Source organism: Schistocerca serialis, chromosome 6, assembly GCF_023864345.2.
Source record: "Schistocerca serialis cubense isolate TAMUIC-IGC-003099 chromosome 6, iqSchSeri2.2, whole genome shotgun sequence".
NCBI lineage: Eukaryota > Metazoa > Arthropoda > Insecta > Orthoptera > Acrididae > Schistocerca > Schistocerca serialis.
This window is the reverse complement of record NC_064643.1, coordinates 766,285,142-766,309,937: the sequence shown is the minus strand read 5'-3', so window position 1 is coordinate 766,309,937 and position 24,796 is coordinate 766,285,142.

Here is a 24,796-nt window from a genome sequence, read left to right as displayed (position 1 = left end):
ACATTGACGACTTCACACGGAAATTGCGTCGCTATGAAATACTATGTGTTCTAAGACATTTCTTTCTAAATCGAGTAACGTTTCTATGGAAACGACAGGATTTTCTTTTGGGGGTACGACAATCACATTTCCGATCCACTAATTCTTCTTTACTGCATCCCTAACTCACAAACATTGACGAATTCGCACGGAAATTGCGTCGCTATGAAATACTATGTTTCTAAGACATTTCTTTCTAAATCGAGTAACGTTTCTATGGAAACGACAGGATTTTCTTTTGGGATACGACAATCTCATTTCCGATCCACTAATCCCTCTTTACTGCATCCCTCACTCCCACACATTGACGAATTCACACGGGAATTGCATCGCTATGAAATACTATGTGTTCTAAGACATTTCCTTCTAAATCGAGTAACGTTTCTATGGAAACGACAGGATTTTCTTTTGGGATACGACAATCACATTTCCGATCCACTAATCCTTCTTTACTGCATTTCTCACTCCCAAACATTGACGAATTCACATAGAAATTGCGTCGCTATGAAATACTATGTGTTCTAAGACATTTGTTTCTAAATCGAGTAACGTTTCTATGGAAACGACAGGATTATCTTTTGGAATACGACAATCTCATTTCCGATCCACTAATCCTTCTTTACTGCATCCCTCACTCCCACAAATTGACGAATTCACACGGAAATTGCGTCGCTATGATATACGAGTACTATGTGTTCTAAGACATTTCTTTCTAAATCGAGTAACGTTTCTATGGAAACGACAGGATTTTCTTTTGGGGGTACGACAATCACATTTCCGATCCACTAATTCTTCTTTACTGCATCCCTCACTCCCAAACATTGACGAATTCACACGGAAATTGCGTCGCTATGAATTACTATGGGTTCTATGACTTCTCCTTCTGAATCGAGTAACGTTTCTATGGAAACGACAGGATTTTCTTTTGGGATACGACAATCTCATTTCCGATCCACTAATCCTTCTTTACTGCATCCCTCACTCCCAAACATTGACGAATTCACACGGAAATTGCGTCGCTATGAAATACTATGTGTTCTAAGACATTTCTTTCTAAATCGAGTAACGTTTCTATGGAAACGACAGGATTTTCTTTTGCGATACGACAATCTCATTTCCGATCCACTAATCCTTCTTTACTGCATTTCTCACTCCCAAACATTGACGAATTCACATGGAGATTGCGTCGCTATGAAATACTATGTGTTCTATGACATTTCCTTCTAAATCGAGTAACGTTTCTGTGGAAACGACAGGATTTTCTTTTGGGATACGACAATCACATGTCCGATCCACTAATCCTTCTTTACTGCATCCCTTACTCCCACACATTGACGAATTCACACGGACATTCCGTCGCTATGAATTACTATGGGTTCTATGACTTCTCCTTCTAAATCAAGGAACGTTTCTATGGAAACGACAGGACTTTCTTTTGGGATACGACAATCACATTTCCGATCCACTAATCCTTCTTTACTGCATCCCTCACTCCCAAACATTGACGAATTCAAACGGAAATTGCGTCGCTATGAAATACTATGTGTTCCAAGACATTTCTTTTTAAATCGAGTAACGTTTCTATGGAAACGACAGGATTTTCTTTTGGGATACGACAATCTCATTTCCGATCCCCTAATCCTTCTTTACTGCATCCCTCACTCCCACACATTGACGAATTCACACGGAAATTGCGTCGCTATGAATTACTATGGGTTCTATGACTTCTCCTTCTAAATCGAGTAACGTTTCTATGGAAACGACAGGATTTTCTTTTGGGATACGACAATCACATTTCCGATCCACTAATCCCTCTTTACTGCATCCCTCACTCCCACACATTGACGAATTCACACGGACATTCCGTCGCTATGAATTACTATGGGTTCTATGACTTCTCCTTCTAAATCAAGGAACGTTTCTATGGAAACGACAGGACTTTCTTTTGGGATACGACAATCACATTTCCGATCCACTAATCCTTCTTTACTGCATCCCTCACTCCCAAACATTGACGACTTCACACGGAAATTGCGTCGCTATGAAATACTATGTGTTCTAAGACATTTCTTTCTAAATCGAGTAACGTTTCTATGGAAACGACAGGATTTTCTTTTGGGGGTACGACAATCACATTTCCGATCCACTAATTCTTCTTTACTGCATCCCTAACTCACAAACATTGACGAATTCTCACGGAAATTGCGTCGCTATGAATTACTATGGGTTCTATGACTTCTCCTTCTAAATCGAGTAACGTTTCTATGGAAACGACAGGATTTTCTTTTGGGATACGACAATCTCATTTCCGATCCACTAATCCCTCTTTACTGCATCCCTCACTCCCACACATTGACGAATTCACACGGGAATTGCATCGCTATGAAATACTATGTGTTCTAAGACATTTCCTTCTAAATCGAGTAACGTTTCTATGGAAACGACAGGATTTACTTTTGGGATACGACAATCACATTTCCGTTCCACTAATCCTTCTTTACTGCATTTCTCACTCCCAAACATTGACGAATTCACATAGAAATTGCGTCGCTATGAAATACTATGTGTTCTAAGACATTTGTTTCTAAATCGAGTAACGTTTCTATGGAAACGACAGGATTATCTTTTGGAATACGACAATCTCATTTCCGATCCACTAATCCTTCTTTACTGCATCCCTCACTCCCACACATTGACGAATTCACACGGAAATTGCGTCGCTATGAAATACGGGTACTATGTGTTCTAAGACATTTCCTTCTAAATCGAGTAACGTTTCTATGGAAACGACAGGATTTTCTTTTGGGATACGACAATCTCAATTCCGATCCACTAATCCTTCTTTACTGCATCCCTCACTCCCACTAATTGACGAATTCACACGGAAATTGCTTCGCTATGAAATACGAGTACTATGTGTTCTAACACAATTCCTTCAAAATCGAGTAACGTTTCTACGGAAACGACAGGATTTTCTTTTGGGATAAGACAATCGCATTTCCCATCCACTAATCCTTCTTTACTGCAACCCTCCCTCCCAAACATTGACGAAATCACACGGAAATTGCGTCGCTATGAAATACTATGTGTTCTAAGACATTTCCTTCTAAATCGAGTAACGTTTCTATGGAAACGACAGGATTTTCTTTTAGGATACGACAATCTCATTTCCGATCCACTAATCCTTCTTTACTGCATCCCTCACTCCCACACATTGACGAATTCACACGGAAATTGCGTCGCTATGAATTACTGCGGGTTCTATGACTTCTCCTTCCAAATCAAGTAACGTTTCTATGGAAACGACCGGACCTTTTTTTGGGATACGACAATCTCATTTCCGATCCACTAATCCTTCTTTACTGCATCCCTCACTCCAAAACATTGACGAATTCACACGGAAATTGCGTCGCTATGAAATACTATGTGTTCTAAGACATTTCGTTCTAATCGAGTAACGTTTCTATGGAAACGACAGGATTTTCTTTTGGGATACGACAATCTCATTTCCGATCCACTAATCCTTCCTTACTGCATCCCTCACTCCCACACATTGACGAATTCACACGGAAATTCCGTCTCTATGAAATACGAGTACTATGTGTTCTAAGACATTTCCTTCTAAATCGAGTAACGTTTCTATGGAAACGACTGGATTTACTTTTGGGATACGACAATCACATTTCCGATCCACTAATCCTTCTCTACTGCATCCCTCACTCCCACACATTGACGAATTCACACGGAAATTGCGTCGCTATAAAATACGAGTACTATGTGTTCTAAGACATTTCTTTCTAAATCGAGTAACGTTTCAATGGAAACGACAGGATTTTCTTTTGGGGGTACGACAATCACATTTCCGATCCACTAATTCTTCTTTACTGCATCCCTCACTCCCAAACATTGACGAATTCACACGGAAATTGCGTCGCTATGAATTACTTTGGGTTCTATGACTTCTCCATCTAAATCGAGTAACGTTTCTATGGAAACGACAGGATTTTCTTTGGGATACGACAATCTCAATTCCGATCCACTAATCCTTCTTTACTGCATCCCTCACTCCCAAACATTGACGAATTCACACCGAAATTGCGTCGCTATGAAATACTATGTGTTCTAAGACATTTGTTTCTAAATCGAGTAACGTTTCTATGGAAACGACAGGATTTTCTTTTGGGATACGACAATCTCATTTCCGATCCACTAATCCTTCTTTACTGCATCCCTCACTCCCACACATTGACAAATTCACACGAAAATTGCGTCTCCATGAATTACAATGGGTTCTATGACTTCTCCTTCAAAATCAAGTAACGTTTCTATGGAAACGACAGGACTTTTTTTTGGATACGACAATCTCATTTCCGATCCACTAATCCTTCATTACTGCATCCCTCACTCCCAAACATTGACGAATTCACACGGAAATTGCGTCGCTATGAAATACTATGTGTTCTAAGACATTTCCTTCTAAATCGAGTAACGTTTCTATGGAAACGACAGGATTTTCTTTTGGGATACGACAATCTCATTTCCGATCCACTAATCCTTCTTTACTGCATTTCTCACTCCCAAACATTGACGAATTCACATGGAAATTGCGTCGCTATGAAATACTATGTGTTCTAAGACATTTCCTTCTAAATCGAGTAACGTTTCTGTGGAAACGACAGGATTTTCTTTTGGGATACGACAATCACATGTCCGATCCACTAATCCTTCTTTACTGCATCCCTCACTCCCACACATTGACGAATTCACACGGACATTCCGTCGCTATGAATTACTATGGGTTCTATGACTTCTCCTTCTAAATCAAGGAACGTTTCTATGGAAACGACAGGACTTTCTTTTGGGATACGACAATCACATTTCCGATCCACTAATCCTTCTTTACTGCATCCCTCACCCCCAAACATTGACGAATTCACACGGAAATTGCGTCGCTATGAAATACTATGTGTTCTAAGACATTTCTTTCTAAATCGAGTAACGTTTCTATGGAAACGACAGGATTTTCTTTTGGGATACGACAATCTCATTTCCGATCCACTAATCCTTCTTTACTGCATCCCTCACTCCCACACATTGACGAATTCACACGGAAATTGCGTCGATATGAATTACTATGGGTTCTATGACTTCTCCTTCTAAATCAAGTAACGTTTCTATGGAAACGACAGGAATTTTTTTTGGGATACGACAATCTCATTTCCGATCCACTAATCTTTCTTTACTGCATCCCTCACTCCCAAACATTGACGAATTCACACGGATATTGCGTCGCTATGAAATACTATGTGTTCTAAGACATTTCCTTCTAAATCGAGTAACGTTTCTATGGAAACGACAGGATTTTCTATTGGGATACGACAATCTCATTTCCGATCCACTAATCCTTCTTTACTGCATCCCTCACTCCCACACATTGACGAATTCACACGGAAATTGCGTCGCTATGAAATACGAGTACTATGTGTTCTAAGACATTTCCTTCTAAATCGAGTAACGTTTCTATGGAAACGACAGGATTTTCTTTTGGGATACGACAATCACATTTCCGATCCACTAATCCTTCTTTACTGCATCCCTCACACAAACACATTGACGAATTCACACTGAAATTGCGTCGCTATGAATTACTATGGGTTCTATGACTTCTCCTTCTAAATCAAGTAATGTTTCTATGGAAACGAAAGGACTTTTTTTTGGGATACGACAATCTCATTTCCAATCCATTAATTCTTCTTTACTGCATCCCACACTCCCAAACATTGACGAATTCACACGGAAATTGCGTCGCTATGAAATACTATGTGTTCTAAGACATTTCCTTCTAAATCGAGTAACGTTTCTATGGAAACGACAGGATTTTCTTTTGGGATACGACAATCTCATTTCCTATCCATTAATCCTTCTTTACTGCATCCCTCACTCCCACACATTGACGAATTCACACGGAAATTGCGTCGCTATGAAATACTATGTGTTCTAGGACATTTCCATCTAAATCGAGTAACGTTTCAATGGAAACGACAGGATTTTCTTTTGGGATACGACAATCTCATTTCTGATCCACTAATCCTTCTTTACTGCATCCCTCACTCCCACACATTGACGAATTCACACGGAAATTGCGTCGCTATGAAATACGAGTATTATGTGTTCTAACACATTTCCTTCTAAATCGAGTAACGTTTCTATGGAAACGACAGGATTTTCTTTTGGGATACGACAATCACATTTCCGATCCACTAATCCTTCTTTACTGCACCCCTCACTCCCAAACATTGACGAATTCACACGGAAATTGCGTCGCTATGAAATACTATGTGTTCTAAGACATATCCTTCTAAATCGAGTAACGTTTCTATGGAAACGACAGGATTTTCTTTTGGGATACGACAATCACATTTCCGTTCCACTAATCCTTCTTTACTGCATCCCTCACTATCAAACATTGTCGAATTCACACGGAAATTGCGTCGCTATGAAATACTATGAGTTCTAAGACATTTCCTTCTAAATCGAGTAACGTTTCTATGGAAACGACAGGATTTTCTTTTGGGATACGACAATCTCATTTCCGATCCACTAATCCTTCTTTACTGCAACCCTCACTCCCACACATTGACGAATTCACACGGAAATTCCGTCGCTATGAAATACGAGTACTATAAGTTCTAAGACATTTCCTTCTAAATCGAGTAACGTTTCTATGGAAACGACAGGATTTTCTTTTGGTATACGACAATCACATTTCCGATCCACTAATCCTTCGTTACTGTATCCCTCACTCCCAAACATTGACGAATTCACACGGATATTGCGTCGCTATGAAATACTATGTGTTCTAAGACATTTCCTTCTAAATCGAGTAACGTTTCTATGGAAACGACAGGATTTTCTTTTGGGATACGACAATCTTATTTCCGATCCACTAATCCTTCTTTACTGCATCCCTCACTCCCACACATTGACGAATTCACACGGAAATTTCGTAGCTATGAAATACGAGTACTATGTGTTCTAAGACAATTCCTTCTAAATCGAGTAACGTTTCTATGGAAACGACAGGATATTCTTTTGGGATACGACAATCACATTTCCGATCCACTAATGCTTCTTTACTGCAACCCTCACTCCCAAACATTGACGAATTCACACGGAAATTGCGTCGCTATGAAATACTATGTGTTCTAAGACATTTCCTTCTAAATCGAGTAACGTTTCTATGGAAACGACAGGATTTTCTTTTGGGATACGACAATCTCATTTCCGATCCACTAATCCTTCTTTACTGCATCCCTCACTCCCACACATTGACGAATTCACACGGAAATTCCGTCGCTATGAAATACGAGTACTATGTGTTCTAAGACATTTCCTTCTAAATCGAGTAACGTTTCTATGGAAACGACAGGATTTTCTTTTGGGATACGACAATCACATTTCCGATCCACTAATCCTTCTTTACTGCATCCCTCACTCCCAAACATTGACGAATTCACACGGAAATTACGTCGCTATGAAATACTATGTGTTCTAAGACATTTCCTTCTAAATCGAGGAACGTTTCTATGGAAACGACAGGATTTTCTTTTGGGATACGACAATTTTATTTCCGATCCACTAATCCTTCCTTACTGCATCCCTCACTCCCTCACATTGACGAATTCACACGGAAATATCGTAGCTATGAAATACGAGTACTATGTGTTCTAAGACAATTCCTTCTAAATCGAGTAACGTTTCTATGGAAACGACAGGATTTTCTTTTGGGATACGACAATCACATTTCCGATCCACTAATCCTTCTTTACTGCAACCCTCACTCCCAAACATTGACGAATTCACACGGAAATTGCGTCGCAATGAAATACTATGTGTTCTAAGACATTTCCTTCTAAATCGAGTAACGCTTCTATAGAAACGACAGGATTTTCTTTTGGGATACGACAACCACATTTCCGATCCACTAATCCTTCTTTACTGCATCCCTCACTCCCACACATTGACGAATTCACACGCATATTCCGTCGCTATGAAATACGAGTACTATGTGTTCTAAGACATTTCCTTCTAAATCGAGTAACTTTTCTATGGAAACGACAGGATTTACTTTTGGGATACGACAATCACATTTCCGATCCACTAATCCTTCTTTACTGCATCCCTCACTCCCACACATTGACCAATTCATACGGAAATTGCGTCGCTATGAATTATTGTGAGTTCTATGACTTCTCCTTCTAAATCAAGTAACGTTTCTATGGAAACGACAGGATTTTCTTTTGGGATACGACAATCTTATTTCCGATCCACTAATCCTTCTTTACTGCATCCCTCACTCCCACACATTGACGAATTCACACGGAAATTTCGTAGCTATGAAATACGAGTACTATGTGTTCTAAGACAATTCCTTCTAAATCGAGTAACGTTTCTATGGAAACGACAGGATATTCTTTTGGGATACGACAATCACATTTCCGATCCACTAATGCTTCTTTACTGCAACCCTCACTCCCAAACATTGACGAATTCACACGGAAATTGCGTCGCTATGAAATACTATGTGTTCTAAGACATTTCCTTCTAAATCGAGTAACGTTTCTATGGAAACGACAGGATTTTCTTTTGGGATACGACAATCTCATTTCCGATCCACTAATCCTTCTTTACTGCATCCCTCACTCCCACACATTGACGAATTCACACGGAAATTCCGTCGCTATGAAATACGAGTACTATGTGTTCTAAGACATTTCCTTCTAAATCGAGTAACGTTTCTATGGAAACAACAGGATTTTCTTTTGGGATACGACAATCACATTTCCGATCCACTAATCCTTCTTTACTGCATCCCTCACTCCCAAACATTGACGAATTCACACGGAAATTACGTCGCTATGAAATACTATGTGTTCTAAGACATTTCCTTCTAAATCGAGTAACGTTTCTATGGAAACGACAGGATTTTCTTTTGGGATACGACAATTTTATTTCCGATCCACTAATCCTTCCTTACTGCATCCCTCACTCCCTCACATTGACGAATTCACACGGAAATATCGTAGCTATGAAATACGAGTACTATGTGTTCTAAGACAATTCCTTCTAAATCGAGTAACGTTTCTATGGAAACGACAGGATTTTCTTTTGGGATACGACAATCACATTTCCGATCCACTAATCCTTCTTTACTGCAACCCTCACTCCCAAACATTGACGAATTCACACGGAAATTGCGTCGCAATGAAATACTATGTGTTCTAAGACATTTCCTTCTAAATCGAGTAACGCTTCTATAGAAACGACAGGATTTTCTTTTGGGATACGACAACCACATTTCCGATCCACTAATCCTTCTTTACTGCATCCCTCACTCCCACACATTGACGAATTCACACGCATATTCCGTCGCTATGAAATACGAGTACTATGTGTTCTAAGACATTTCCTTCTAAATCGAGTAACTTTTCTATGGAAACGACAGGATTTACTTTTGGGATACGACAATCACATTTCCGATCCACTAATCCTTCTTTACTGCATCCCTCACTCCCACACATTGACCAATTCATACGGAAATTGCGTCGCTATGAATTATTGTGAGTTCTATGACTTCTCCTTCTAAATCAAGTAACATTTCTATGGAAACGACAGGACTTTTTTTTTGGGATACGACAATCTCATTTCCGATCCACTAATCCTTCTTTACTGCATCCCTCACTCCCAAACATTGACGAATTCACACGGAAATTGCGTCGCTATGAAATACTATGTGTTCTAAGACATTTCCTTCTAAATCGAGTAACGTTTCAATGGAAACGACAGGATTTTCTTTTGGGATACGACAATCTCATTTCCGATCCACTTATCCTTCTTTACTGCATCCCTCACTCCCACACATTGACGAATTCACACGGAAATTGCGTCGCTATGAAATACGAGTACTATGTGTTCTAAGACATTTCTTTCTAAATCGAGTAACGTTTCTATGGAAACGACAGGATTTTCTTTTGGGGGTACGACAATCACATTTCCGATCCACTAATTCTTCCTTACTGCATCCCTAACTCACAAACATTGACGAATTCACACGGAAAATGCGTCGCTATGAATTACTATGGGTTCTATGACTTCTCCTTCTAAATCGAGTAATGTTTCTATTTAAACGACAGGATTTTCTTTTGGGATACGACAATCTCATTTCCGATCCACTAATCCCTCTTTACTGCATCCCTCACTCCCACACATTGACGAATTCACACGAAAATTGCATCGCTATGAAATACTATTTGTTGTAAGACATTTCCTTCTAAATCGAGTAACGTTTCTATGGAAACGACAGGATTTTCTTTTGGGATACGACAATCACATTTCCGTTCCACTAATCCTTCTTTACTGCATTTCTCACTCCCAAACATTGACGAATTCACATGGAAATTGCGTCGCTATGAAATACTATGTGTTCTAAGACATTTGTTTCTAAATCGAGTAACATTTCTATGGAAACGACAGGATTATCTTTTGGGATACGACAATCTCATTTCCGATCCACTAATCCTTCTTTACTGCATCCCTCACTCCCACACATTGACGAATTCACACGGAAATTGCGTCGCTATGAAATACGAGTACTATGTGTTCTAAGACATTTCCTTCTAAATCGAGTAACGTTTCTATGGAAACGACAGGATTTTCTTTTGGGATACGACAATATCAATTCCGATCCACTAATCCTTCTTTACAGCATCCCTCACTCCCACACATTGACGAATTCACACGGAAATTGCGTCGCTATGAAATACGAGTACTATGTGTTCTAAGACAATTCCTTCTAAATCGAGTAACGTTTCTACGGAAACGACAGGATTTTCTTTTGGGATACGACAATCACATTTCCCATCCACTAATCCTTCTTTACTGCAACCCTCACTCCCAAACATTGACGAAATCACACGGAAATTGCGTCGCTATGAAATACTATGTGTTCTAAGACATTTCCTTCTAAATCGAGTAACGTTTCTATGGAAACGACAGAATTTTCTTTTAGGTTACGACAATCTCATTTCCGATCCACTAATCCTTCTTTACTGCATCCCTCACTCCCACACATTGACGAATTCACACGGAAATTGCGTCGCTATGAAACACTATGGGTTCTAAGACATTTCCTTCTAAGTCGAGTAACGTTTCTATGGAAACGACAGGATTTACTTTTGGGATACGACAATCACATTTCCGATCCACAAATCCTTCTTTACTGCATCCCTCACTCCGACACATTGACGAATTCACACGGAAACTGCGTCGCTATGAATTACTGGGGGTTCTATGACTTATCCTTCCAAATCAAGTAACGTTTCTATGGAAACGACAGGACCTTTTTTTGGGATACGACAATCTCATTTCCGATCCACTAATCCTTCTTTACTGCATCCCTCACTCCCAAACATTGACGAATTCACACGGAAATTACGTCGCTATGAAATACTATGTGTTCTAAGACATTTCCTTCTAATCGAGTAACGTTTCTATGGAAACGACAGGATTTTCTTTTGGGATACGACAATCTCATTTCCGATCCACTAATCCTTCTTTACTGCATCCCTCACTCCCACACATTGACGAATTCACACGGAAATTCCGTCGCTTTGAAATACGGGTACTATGTGTTCTAAGACATGTCCTTCTAAATCGAGTAACGTTTCTATGGAAACGACAGGATTTACTTTTGGGATACGACAATCACATTTCCGATCCACTAATCCTTCTTTACTGCATCCCTCACTCCCACACATTGACGAATTCACACGGAAATTGCGTCGCTATGAAATACGAGTACTATGTGTTCTAAGACATTTTTTTCTAAATCGAGTAACGTTTCTATGGAAACGACAGGATTTTCTTTTGGGGGTACGACAATCACATTCCCGATCCACTAATTCTTCTTTACTGCATCCCTCACTACCAAACATTGACGAATTCACACGGAAATTGCGTCGCTATGAATTACTATGGGTTCTATGACTTCTCCTTCTAAATCGAGTAACGTTTCTATGGAAACGACAGGATTTTCTTTTGGGATACGACAATCTCATTTCCGATCCACTAATCCTTCTTTACTGCATCCCTCACTCCCACACATTGACGAATTCACACGGAAATTGCGTCGCTATGAAATACGAGTACTATGTGTTCTAAGTCAATTCCTTCTAAATCGAGTAACGTTTCTACGGAAACGGCAGGATTTTCTTTTGGGATACGACAATCACATTTCCCATCCACTAATCCTTCTTTACTGCAACCCTCACTCCCAAACATTGACGAATTCACACGGAAATTGCGTCGCTATGAAATACTATGTGTTCCAAGATATTTCCCTCTAAATCGAGTAACGTTTCTACGGAAACGACAGGATTTTCTTTTAGGATACGACAATCTCATTTCCGATCCACTAATCCTTCTTTACTGCATCCCTCACTCCCACACATTGACGAATTCACACGGAAATTGCGTCGCTATGAAATACTATGTGTTCTAAGACATTTCCTTCTAAATCGAGTAACGTTTCTATGGAAACGACAGGATTTACTTTTGGGACACGACAATCACATTTCCGATCCACTAATCCTTCTTTACTGCATCCCTCACTCCCACACATTGACGAATTCACACGGAAATTGCGTCGCTATGAATTACTGTGGGTTCTATGACTTCTCCTCCTAAATCAAGTAACGTTTCTATGGAAACGACAGGACCTTTTTTTGGGATACGACAATCTCATTTCCGATCCACTAATCCTTCTTTACTGCATCCCTCACTCCCAAACATTGACGAATTCACACGGAAATTGCGCCGCTATGAAATACTATGTGTTCTAAGACATTTCCTTCTAAATCGAGTAACGTTTCTATGGAAACGACTGGATTTTCTTTTGGGATACGACAATCTCATTTCCGATCCACTAATCCTTTTTTACTGCATCCCTCACTCCCAAACATTGACGAATTCACACGGAAAGTCCGTCGCTATGAAATACGAGTACTATGTGTTCTAAGACATTTCCTTCTAAATCGAGTAACGTTTCTATGGAAACGACAGGATTTTCTTTTGGGGGTACGACAATCACATTTCCGATCCACTTATTCTTCTTTACTGCATCCCTAACTCACAAACATTGACGAATTCACACGGAAATTGCGTCGCTATGAATTACTATGGGTTCTATGACTATCTCCTTCTAAATCGAGTAACGTTTCTATGGAAACGACAGGATTTTCTTTTGGGATACGACAATCACATTTCCGATCCACTAATCCTTCTTTACTGCATTTCTCACTCCCAAACATTGACGAATTCACATGGAAATTGCGTCGCTATGAAATACTATGTGTTCTAAGGCATTTGTTTCTAAATCGAGTACGTTTCTATGGAAACGACAGGATTATCTTTTGGGATACGACAATCTCATTTCCGATCCACTAATCCTTCTTTACTGCATCCCTCACTCCCACACATTGACGAATTCACACGGAAATTGCGTCGCTATGAAGTACGAGTACTATGTGTTCTAAGACATTTCCTTCTAAATCGAGTAACGTTTCTATGGAAACGACAGGATTTTCTTTTGGGATACGACAATCTCAATTCCGATCCACTAATCCTTCTTTACTGCATCCCTCACTCCCACACATTGACGAATTCACACGGAAATTGCGTCGCTATGAAATACGAGTGCTATGTGTTCTAAGACAATTCCTTCTAAATCGAGTAACGTTTCGACGGAAACGACAGGATTTTCTTTTAGAATACGACAATCACATTTCCCATCCACTAATCCTTCTTTACTGCAACCCTCACTCCCACACAATGACGAGTTCACACGGAAATTGCGTCGCTATGAAACATTATGGGTTCTAATACATTTCCTTCTAAATCGAGTAACGTTTCTATGGAAACGACAGGATTTACTTTTGGGATACGACAATCACATTTCCGATCCACTAATCCTTCTCTACTGCATCCCTCACTCCCAAACATTGACGAATTCACACGGAAATTGCGTCGCTATGAAATACTATGTGTTCTAAGACATTTCCTTCTAAATCGAGTAACGTTTCTATGGAAACGACAGGATTTTCTTTTGGGATACGACAATTTTATTTCCGATCCACTAATCCTTCCTTACTGCATCCCTCACTCCCTCACATTGACGAATTCACACGGAAATATCGTAGCTATGAAATACGAGTACTATGTGTTCTAAAACAATTCCTTCTAAATCGAGTAACGTTTCTATGGAAACGACAGGATTTTCTTTTGGGATACGACAATCACATTTCCGATCCACTAATCCATCTTTACTGCAACCCTCACTCCCAAACATTGACGAATTCACACGGAAATTGCGTCGCTATGAAATACTATGTGTTCTAAGACATTTCCTTCTAAATCGAGTAACGTTTCTATGGAAACGACAGGATTTTCTTTTGGGATACGACAATTTTATTTCCGATCCACTAATCCTTCCTTACTACATCCCTCACTCCCTCACATTGACGAATTCACACGGAAATATCGTAGCTATGAAATACGAGTACTATGTGTTCTAAAACAATTCCTTCTAAATCGAGTAACGTTTCTATGGAAACGACAGGATTTACTTTTGGGATACGACAATCACATTTCCGATCCACTAATGCTTCTTTACTGCATCCCTCACTCCCACACATTGACCAATTCATACGGAAATTGCGTCGCTATGAATTATTGTGAGTTCTATGACTTCTCCTTCTAAATCAAGTAACATTTCTATGGAAACGACAGGACTTTTTTTTGGGATACGACAATCTCATTTCCGATCCACTAACCCTTCTTTACTGCATCCCTCACTCCCAAACATTGACGAATTCACACGGAAATTGCGTCGCTATGAAATACTATGTGTTCTAAGACATTTCCTTCTAAATCGAGTAACGTTTCAATGGAAACGACAGGATTTTCTTTTGGGATACGACAATCTCATTTCCGATCCACTTATCCTTCTTTACTGCATCCCTCACTCCCACACATTGACGAATTCACACGGAAATTGCGTCGCTATGAAATACGAGTACTATGTGTTCTAAGACATTTCTTTCTAAATCGAGTAACGTTTCTATGGAAACGACAGGATTTTCTTTTGGGGGTACGACAATCACATTTCCGATCCACTAATTCTTCCTTACTGCATCCCTAACTCACAAACATTGACGAATTCACACGGAAAAAGCGTCGCTATGAATTACTATGGGTTCTATGACTTCTCCTTCTAAATCGAGTAATGTTTCTATTTAAACGACAGGATTTTCTTTTGGGATACGACAATCTCATTTCCGATCCACTAATCCCTCTTTACTGCATCCCTCACTCCCACACATTGACGAATTCACACGAAAATTGCATCGCTATGAAATACTATTTGTTGTAAGACATTTCCTTCTAAATCGAGTAACGTTTCTATGGAAACGACAGGATTTTCTTTTGGGATACGACAATCACATTTCCGTTCCACTAATCCTTCTTTACTGCATTTCTCACTCCCAAACATTGACGAATTCACATGGAAATTGCGTCGCTATGAAATACTATGTGTTCTAAGACATTTGTTTCTAAATCGAGTAACATTTCTATGGAAACGACAGGATTATCTTTTGGGATACGACAATCTCATTTCCAATCCACTAATCCTTCTTTACTGCATCCCTCACTCCCACACATTGACGAATTCACACGGAAATTGCGTCGCTATGAAATACGAGTACTATGTGTTCTAAGACATTTCCTTCTAAATCGAGTAACGTTTCTATGGAAACGACAGGATTTTCTTTTGGGATACGACAATATCAATTCCGATCCACTAATCCTTCTTTACTGCATCCCTCACTCCCACACATTGACGAATTCACACGGAAATTGCGTCGCTATGAAATACGAGTACTATGTGTTCTAAGACAATTCCTTCTAAATCGAGTAACGTTTCTACGGAAACGACAGGATTTTCTTTTGGGATACGACAATCACATTTCCCATCCACTAATCCTTCTTTACTGCAACCCTCACTCCCAAACATTGACGAAATCACACGGAAATTGCGTCGCTATGAAATACTATGTGTTCTAAGACATTTCCTTCTAAATCGAGTAACGTTTCTATGGAAACGACAGAATTTTCTTTTAGGTTACGACAATCTCATTTCCGATCCACTAATCCTTCTTTACTGCATCCCTCACTCCCACACATTGACGAATTCACACGGAAATTGCGTCGCTATGAAACACTATGGGTTCTAAGACATTTCCTTCTAAGTCGAGTAACGTTTCTATGGAAACGACAGGATTTACTTTTGGGATACGACAATCACATTTCCGATCCACAAATCCTTCTTTACTGCATCCCTCACTCCGACACATTGACGAATTCACACGGAAACTGCGTCGCTATGAATTACTGGGGGTTCTATGACTTATCCTTCCAAATCAAGTAACGTTTCTATGGAAACGACAGGACCTTTTTTTGGGATACGACAATCTCATTTCCGATCCACTAATCCTTCTTTACTGCATCCCTCACTCCCAAACATTGACGAATTCACACGGAAATTACGTCGCTATGAAATACTATGTGTTCTAAGACATTTCCTTCTAATCGAGTAACGTTTCTATGGAAACGACAGGATTTTCTTTTGGGATACGACAATCTCATTTCCGATCCACTAATCCTTCTTTACTGCATCCCTCACTCCCACACATTGACGAATTCACACGGAAATTCCGTCGCTTTGAAATACGGGTACTATGTGTTCTAAGACATGTCCTTCTAAATCGAGTAACGTTTCTATGGAAACGACAGGATTTACTTTTGGGATACGACAATCACATTTCCGATCCACTAATCCTTCTTTACTGCATCCCTCACTCCCACACATTGACGAATTCACACGGAAATTGCGTCGCTATGAAATACGAGTACTATGTGTTCTAAGACATTTTTTTCTAAATCGAGTAACGTTTCTATGGAAACGACAGGATTTTCTTTTGGGGGTACGACAATCACATTCCCGATCCACTAATTCTTCTTTACTGCATCCCTCACTACCAAACATTGACGAATTCACACGGAAATTGCGTCGCTATGAATTACTATGGGTTCTATGACTTCTCCTTCTAAATCGAGTAACGTTTCTATGGAAACGACAGGATTTTCTTTTGGGATACGACAATCTCATTTCCGATCCACTAATCCTTCTTTACTGCATCCCTCACTCCCACACATTGACGAATTCACACGGAAATTGCGTCGCTATGAAATACGAGTACTATGTGTTCTAAGTCAATTCCTTCTAAATCGAGTAACGTTTCTACGGAAACGGCAGGATTTTCTTTTGGGATACGACAATCACATTTCCCATCCACTAATCCTTCTTTACTGCAACCCTCACTCCCAAACATTGACGAATTCACACGGAAATTGCGTCGCTATGAAATACTATGTGTTCCAAGATATTTCCCTCTAAATCGAGTAACGTTTCTATGGAAACGACAGGATTTTCTTTTAGGATACGACAATCTCATTTCCGATCCACTAATCCTTCTTTACTGCATCCCTCACTCCCACACATTGACGAATTCACACGGAAATTGCGTCGCTATGAAATACTATGTGTTCTAAGACATTTCCTTCTAAATCGAGTAACGTTTCTATGGAAACGACAGGATTTACTTTTGGGACACGACAATCACATTTCCGATCCACTAATCCTTCTTTACTGCATCCCTCACTCCCACACATTGACGAATTCACACGGAAATTGCGTCGCTATGAATTACTGTGGGTTCTATGACTTCTCCTCCTAAATCAAGTAACGTTTCTATGGAAACGACAGGACCTTTTTTTGGGATACGACAATCTCATTTCCGATCCACTAATCCTTCTTTACTGCATCCCTCACTCCCAAACATTGACGAATTCACACGGAAATTGCGCCGCTATGAAATACTATGTGTTCTAAGACATTTCCTTCTAAATCGAGTAACGTTTCTATGGAAACGACTGGATTTTCTTTTGGGATACGACAATCTCATTTCCGATCCACTAATCCTTTTTTACTGCATCCCTCACTCCCAAACGTTGACGAATTCACACGGAAAGTCCGTCGCTATGAAATACGAGTACTATGTGTTCTAAGACATTTCCTTCTAAATCGAGTAACGTTTCTATGGAAACGACAGGATTTTCTTTTGGGGGTACGACAATCACATTTCCGATCCACTTATTCTTCTTTACTGCATCCCTAACTCACAAACATTGACGAATTCACACGGAAATTGCGTCGCTATGAATTACTATGGGTTCTATGACTTCTCCTTCTAAATCGAGTAACGTTTCTATGGAAACGACAGGATTTTCTTTTGGGATACGACAATCACATTTCCGATCCACTAATCCTTCTTTACTGCATTTCTCACTCCCAAACATTGACGAATTCACATGGAAATTGCGTCGCTATGAAATACTATGTGTTCTAAGGCATTTGTTTCTAAATCGAGTACGTTTCTATGGAAACGACAGGATTATCTTTTGGGATACGACAATCTCATTTCCGATCCACTAATCCTTCTTTACTGCATCCCTCACTCCCACACATTGACGAATTCACACGGAAATTGCGTCGCTATGAAGTACGAGTACTATGTGTTCTAAGACATTTCCTTCTAAATCGAGTAACGTTTCTATGGAAACGACAGGATTTTCTTTTGGGATACGACAATCTCAATTCCGATCCACTAATCCTTCTTTACTGCATCCCTCACTCCCACACATTGACGAATTCACACGGAAATTGCGTCGCTATGAAATACGAGTGCTATGTGTTCTAAGACAATTCCTTCTAAATCGAGTAACGTTTCGACGGAAACGACAGGATTTTCTTTTAGAATACGACAATCACATTTCCCATCCACTAATCCTTCTTTACTGCAACCCTCACACCCAAACATTGACGAAATCACACGGAAATTGCGTCGCTATGAAATACAATGTGTTCTAAGACATTTCCTTCTAAATCGAGTAACGTTTCTATGGAAACGACAGGATTTTCTTTTAGGATACGACAATCTCATTTCCGATCCACTAATCCTTCTTTACTGCATCCCTCACTCCCACACAATGACGAGTTCACACGGAAATTGCGTCGCTATGAAACACTATGGGTTCTAATACATTTCCTTCTAAATCGAGTAACGTTTCTATGGAAACGACAGGATTTACTTTTGGGATACGACAATCACATTTCCGATCCACTAATCCTTCTCTACTGCATCCCTCACTCCCAAACATTGACGAATTCACACGGAAATTGCGTCGCTATGAAATACTATGTGTTCTAAGACATTTCCTTCTAAATCGAGTAACGTTTCTATGGAAACGACAGGATTTTCTTTTGGGATACGACAATTTTATTTCCGATCCACTAATCCTTCCTTACTGCATCCCTCACTCCCTCACATTGACGAATTCACACGGAAATATCGTAGCTATGAAATACGAGTACTATGTGTTCTAAAACAATTCCTTCTAAATCGAGTAACGTTTCTATGGAAACGACAGGATTTTCTTTTGGGATACGACAATCACATTTCCGATCCACTAATCCATCTTTACTGCAACCCTCACTCCCAAACATTGACGAATTCACACGGAAATTGCGTCGCTATGAAATACTATGTGTTCTAAGACATTTCCTTCTAAATCGAGTAACGTTTCTATGGAAACGACAGGATTTTCTTTTGGGATACGACAATTTTATTTCCGATCCACTAATCCTTCCTTACTGCATCCCTCACTCCCTCACATTGACGAATTCACACGGAAATATCGTAGCTATGAAATACGAGTACTATGTGTTCTAAAACAATTCCTTCTAAATCGAGTAACGTTTCTATGGAAACGACAGGATTTACTTTTGGGATACGACAATCACATTTCCGATCCACTAATGCTTCTTTACTGCATCCCTCACTCCCACACATTGACCAATTCATACGGAAATTGCGTCGCTATGAAATACGAGTACTATGTGTTCTAAGACATTTCTTTCTAAATCGAGTAACGTTTCTATGGAAACGACAGGATTTTCTTTTGGGATACGACAATCTCATTTCCGATCCACTAATCCTTCTTTACTGCATCCCTCACTCCCAAACATTGACGAATTCACACGGAATTTGCGTCGCTATGAAATACTATGTGTTCTAAGACATTTCCTTCTAAATCGAGTAACGTTTTTATGGAAACGACAGGATTTTCTTTTGGGATACGACAATCTCATTTCCGATCCACTTATCCTTCTTTACTGCATCCCTCACTCCCACACATTGACGAATTCACACGGAAATTGCGTCGCTATGAAATACGAGTACTATGTGTTCTAAGACATTTATTTCTAAATCGAGTAACGTTTCTATGGAAACGACAGGATTTTCTTTTGGGGGTACGACAATCACATTTCCGATCCACTAATTCCTCTTTACTGCATCCCTAACTCACAAACATTGACGAATTCACACGGAAAATGCGTCGCTATGAATTACTATGGGTTCTATGACTTCTCCTTCTAAATCGAGTAATGTTTCTATGGAAACGAAAGGATTTTCTTTTGGGATACGACAATCTCATTTCCGATCCACTAATCCCTCTTTACTGCATCCCTCACTCCCACACATTGACGAATTCACACGAAAATTGCATCGCTATGAAATACTATTTGTTGTAAGACATTTCCTTCTAAATCGAGTAACGTTTCTATGGAAACGACAGGATTTTCTTTTGGGATACGACAATCACATTTCCGTTCCACTAATCCTTCTTTACTGCAACCCTCACTCCCAAACATTGACGAAATCACACGGAAATTGCGTCGCTATGAAATACTATGTGTTCTAAGACATTTCCTTCTAAATCGAGTAACGTTTCTATGGAAACGACAGAATTTTCTTTTCGGTTACGACAATCTCATTTCCGATCCACTAATCCTTCTTTACTGCATCCCTCACTCCCACACATTGACGAATTCACACGGAAATTGCGTCGCTATGAAACACTATGGGTTCTAAGACATTTCCTTCTAAATCGAGTAACGTTTCTATGGAAACGACAGGATTTACTTTTGGGATACGACAATCACATTTCCGATCCACTAATCCTTCTTTACTGCATCCCTCACTCCCACACATTGACGAATTCACACGGAGATTGCGTCGCTATGAATTACTGTGGGTTCTATGACTTATCCTTCCAAATCAAGTAACGTTTCTATGGATACGACAGGACCTTTTTTTGGGATACGACAATCTCATTTCCGATCCACTAATCCTTCTTTACTGCATCCCTCACTCCCAAACATTGACGAATTCACACGGAAATTACGTCGCTATGAAATACTATGTGTTCTAAGACATTTCCTTCTAATCGAGTAACGTTTCTATGGAAACGACAGGATTTTCTTTTGGGATACGACAATCTCATTTCCGATCCACTAATCCTTCTTTACTGCATCCCTCACTCCCACACATTGACGAATTCACACGGAAATTCCGTCGCTTTGAAATACGAGTACTATGTGTTCTAAGACATTTCCTTCTAAATCGAGTAACGTTTCTATGGAAACGACAGGATTTACTTTTGGGATACGACAATCACATTTCCGATCCACTAATCCTTCTTTACTGCATCCCTCACTCCCACACATTGACGAATTCACACGGAAATTGCGTCGCTACGAAATACGAGTACTATGTGTTCTAAGACATTTCTTTCTAAATCGAGTAACGCTTCTATGGAAACGACAGGATTTTCTTTTGGGGGTACGACAATCACATTCCCGATCCACTAATTCTTCTTTACTGCATCCCTCACTACCAAACATTGACGAATTCACACGGAAATTGCGTCGCTATGAATTACTATGGGTTCTATGACTTCTCCTTCTAAATCGAGTAACGTTTCTATGGAAACGACAGGATTTTCTTTTGGGATACGACAATCTCATTTCCGATCCACTAATCCTTCTTTACTGCATCCCTCACTCCCACACATTGACGAATTCACACGGAAATTGCGTCGCTATGAAATACGAGTACTATGTGTTCTAAGACAATTCCTTCTAAATTGAGTAACGTTTCTACGGAAACGGCATGATTTTCTTTTGGGATACGACAATCACATTTCCCATCCACTAATCCTTCTTTACTGCAACCCTCACTCCCAAACATTGACGAATTTACACGGAAATTGCGTCGCTATGAAATACTATGTGTTCTAAGACATTTCCTTCTAAATCGAGTAACGTTTCTATGGAAACGACAGGATTTTCTTTTGGGATACGACAATCTCATTTCCGATCCACTAATCCTTCTTTACTGCAACCCTCACTCCCACACATTGACGAATTCACACGGAAATTCCGTCGCTATGAAATACGAGTACTATAAGTTCTAAGACATTTCCTTCTAAATCGAGTAACGTTTCTATGGAAACGACAGGATTTTCTTTTGGTATACGTCAATCACATTTCCGATCCACTAATCCTTCGTTACTGCATCCCTCACTCCCAAACATTGACGAATTCACACGGAAATTGCGTCGCTATGAAATACTATGTGTTCTAAGACATTTCCTTCGAAGTCGAGTAACGTTTCTATGGAAACGACAGGATTTTCTTTTGGGATACGACAATCTTATTTCCGATCCACTAATCCTTCTTCACCGCATCCCTCACTCCCACACATTGACGAATTCACACGGAAATTGCGTAGCTATGAAATACGAGTACTATGTGTTCTAAGACAATTCCTTCTAAATCGAGTAACGTTTCTATGGAAACGACAGGATATTCTTTTGGGATACGACAATCACATTTCCGATCCACTAATGCTTCTTTACTGCAACCCTCACTCCCAAACATTGACGAATTCACACGGAAATTGCGTCGCTATGAAGTACTATGTGTTCTAAGACATTTCCTTCTAAATCGAGTAACGTTTCTATGGAAACGACAGGATTTTCTTTTGGGATACGACAATCTCATTTCCGATCCACTAATCCTTCTTTACTGCATCCCTCACTCCCACACATTGACGAATTCACACGGAAATTCCGTCGCTATGAAATACGAGTACTATGTGTTCTAAGACATTTCCTTCTAAATCGAGTAACGTTTCTATGGAAACGACAGGATTTTCTTTTGGGATACGACAATCACATTTCCGATCCACTAATCCTTCTTTACTGCATCCCTCACTCCCAAACATTGACGAATTCACACGGAAATTGCGTCGCTATGAAATACTATGTGTTCTAAGACATTTCCTTCTAAATCGAGTAACGTTTCTATGGAAACGACAGGATTTTCTTTTGGGATACGACAATTTTATTTCCGATCCACTAATCCTTCTTTACTGCATCCCTCACTCCCTCACATTGACGAATTCACACGGAAATATCGTAGCTATGAAATACGAGTACTATGTGTTCTAAGACAATTCCTTCTAAATCGAGTAACGTTTCTATGGAAACGACAGGATTTTCTTTTGGGATACGACAATCACATTTCCGATCCACTAATCCTTCTTTACTGCAACCCTCACTCCCAAACATTGACGAATTCACACGGAAATTGCGTCGCTATGAAATACTATGTGTTCTAAGACATTTCCTTCTAAATCGAGTAACGCTTCTATGGAAACGACAGGATTTTCTTTTGGGATACGACAATCACATTTCCGATCCACTAATCCTTCTTTACTGCATCCCTCACTCCCACACATTGACGAATTCACACGGATATTCCGTCGCTATGAAATACGAGTACTATGTGTTCTAAGACATTTCCTTCTAAATCGAGTAACGTTTCTATGGAAACGACAGGATTTACTTTTGGGATACGACAATCACATTTCCGATCCACTAATCCTTCTTTACTGCATCCCTCACTCCCACACATTGACCAATTCATACGGAAATTGCGTCGCGATGAATTACTGTGGGTTCTATGACTTCTCCTTCTAAATCAAGTAACATTTCTATGGAAACGACAGGACTTTTTTTTGGGATGCGACAATCTCATTTCCGATCCACTAATCCTTCTTTACTGCATCCCACACTCCCAAACATTGACGAATTCACACGGAAATTGCGTCGCTATGAAATACTATGTGTTCTAAGACATTTCCTTCTAAATCGAGTAACGTTTCTATGGAAACGACAGGATTTTCTTTTGGGATACGACAATCACATTTCCGTTCCACTAATCCTTCTTTACTGCATTTCTCACTCCCAAACATTGACGAATTCACATGGAAATTGCGTCGCTATGAAATACTATGTGTTCTAAGACATTTGTTTCTAAATCGAGTAACATTTCTATGGAAACGACAGGATTATCTTTTGGGATACGACAATCTCATTTCCGATCCACTAATCCTTCTTTACTGCATCCCTCACTCCCACACATTGACGAATTCACACGGAAATTGCGTCGCTATGAAATACGAGTACTATGTGTTCTAAGACATTTCCTTCTAAATCGAGTAACGTTTCTATGGAAACGACAGGATTTTCTTTTGGGATACGACAATTTTATTTCCGATCCACTAATCCTTCCTTACTGCATCCCTCACTCCCTCACATTGACGAATTCACA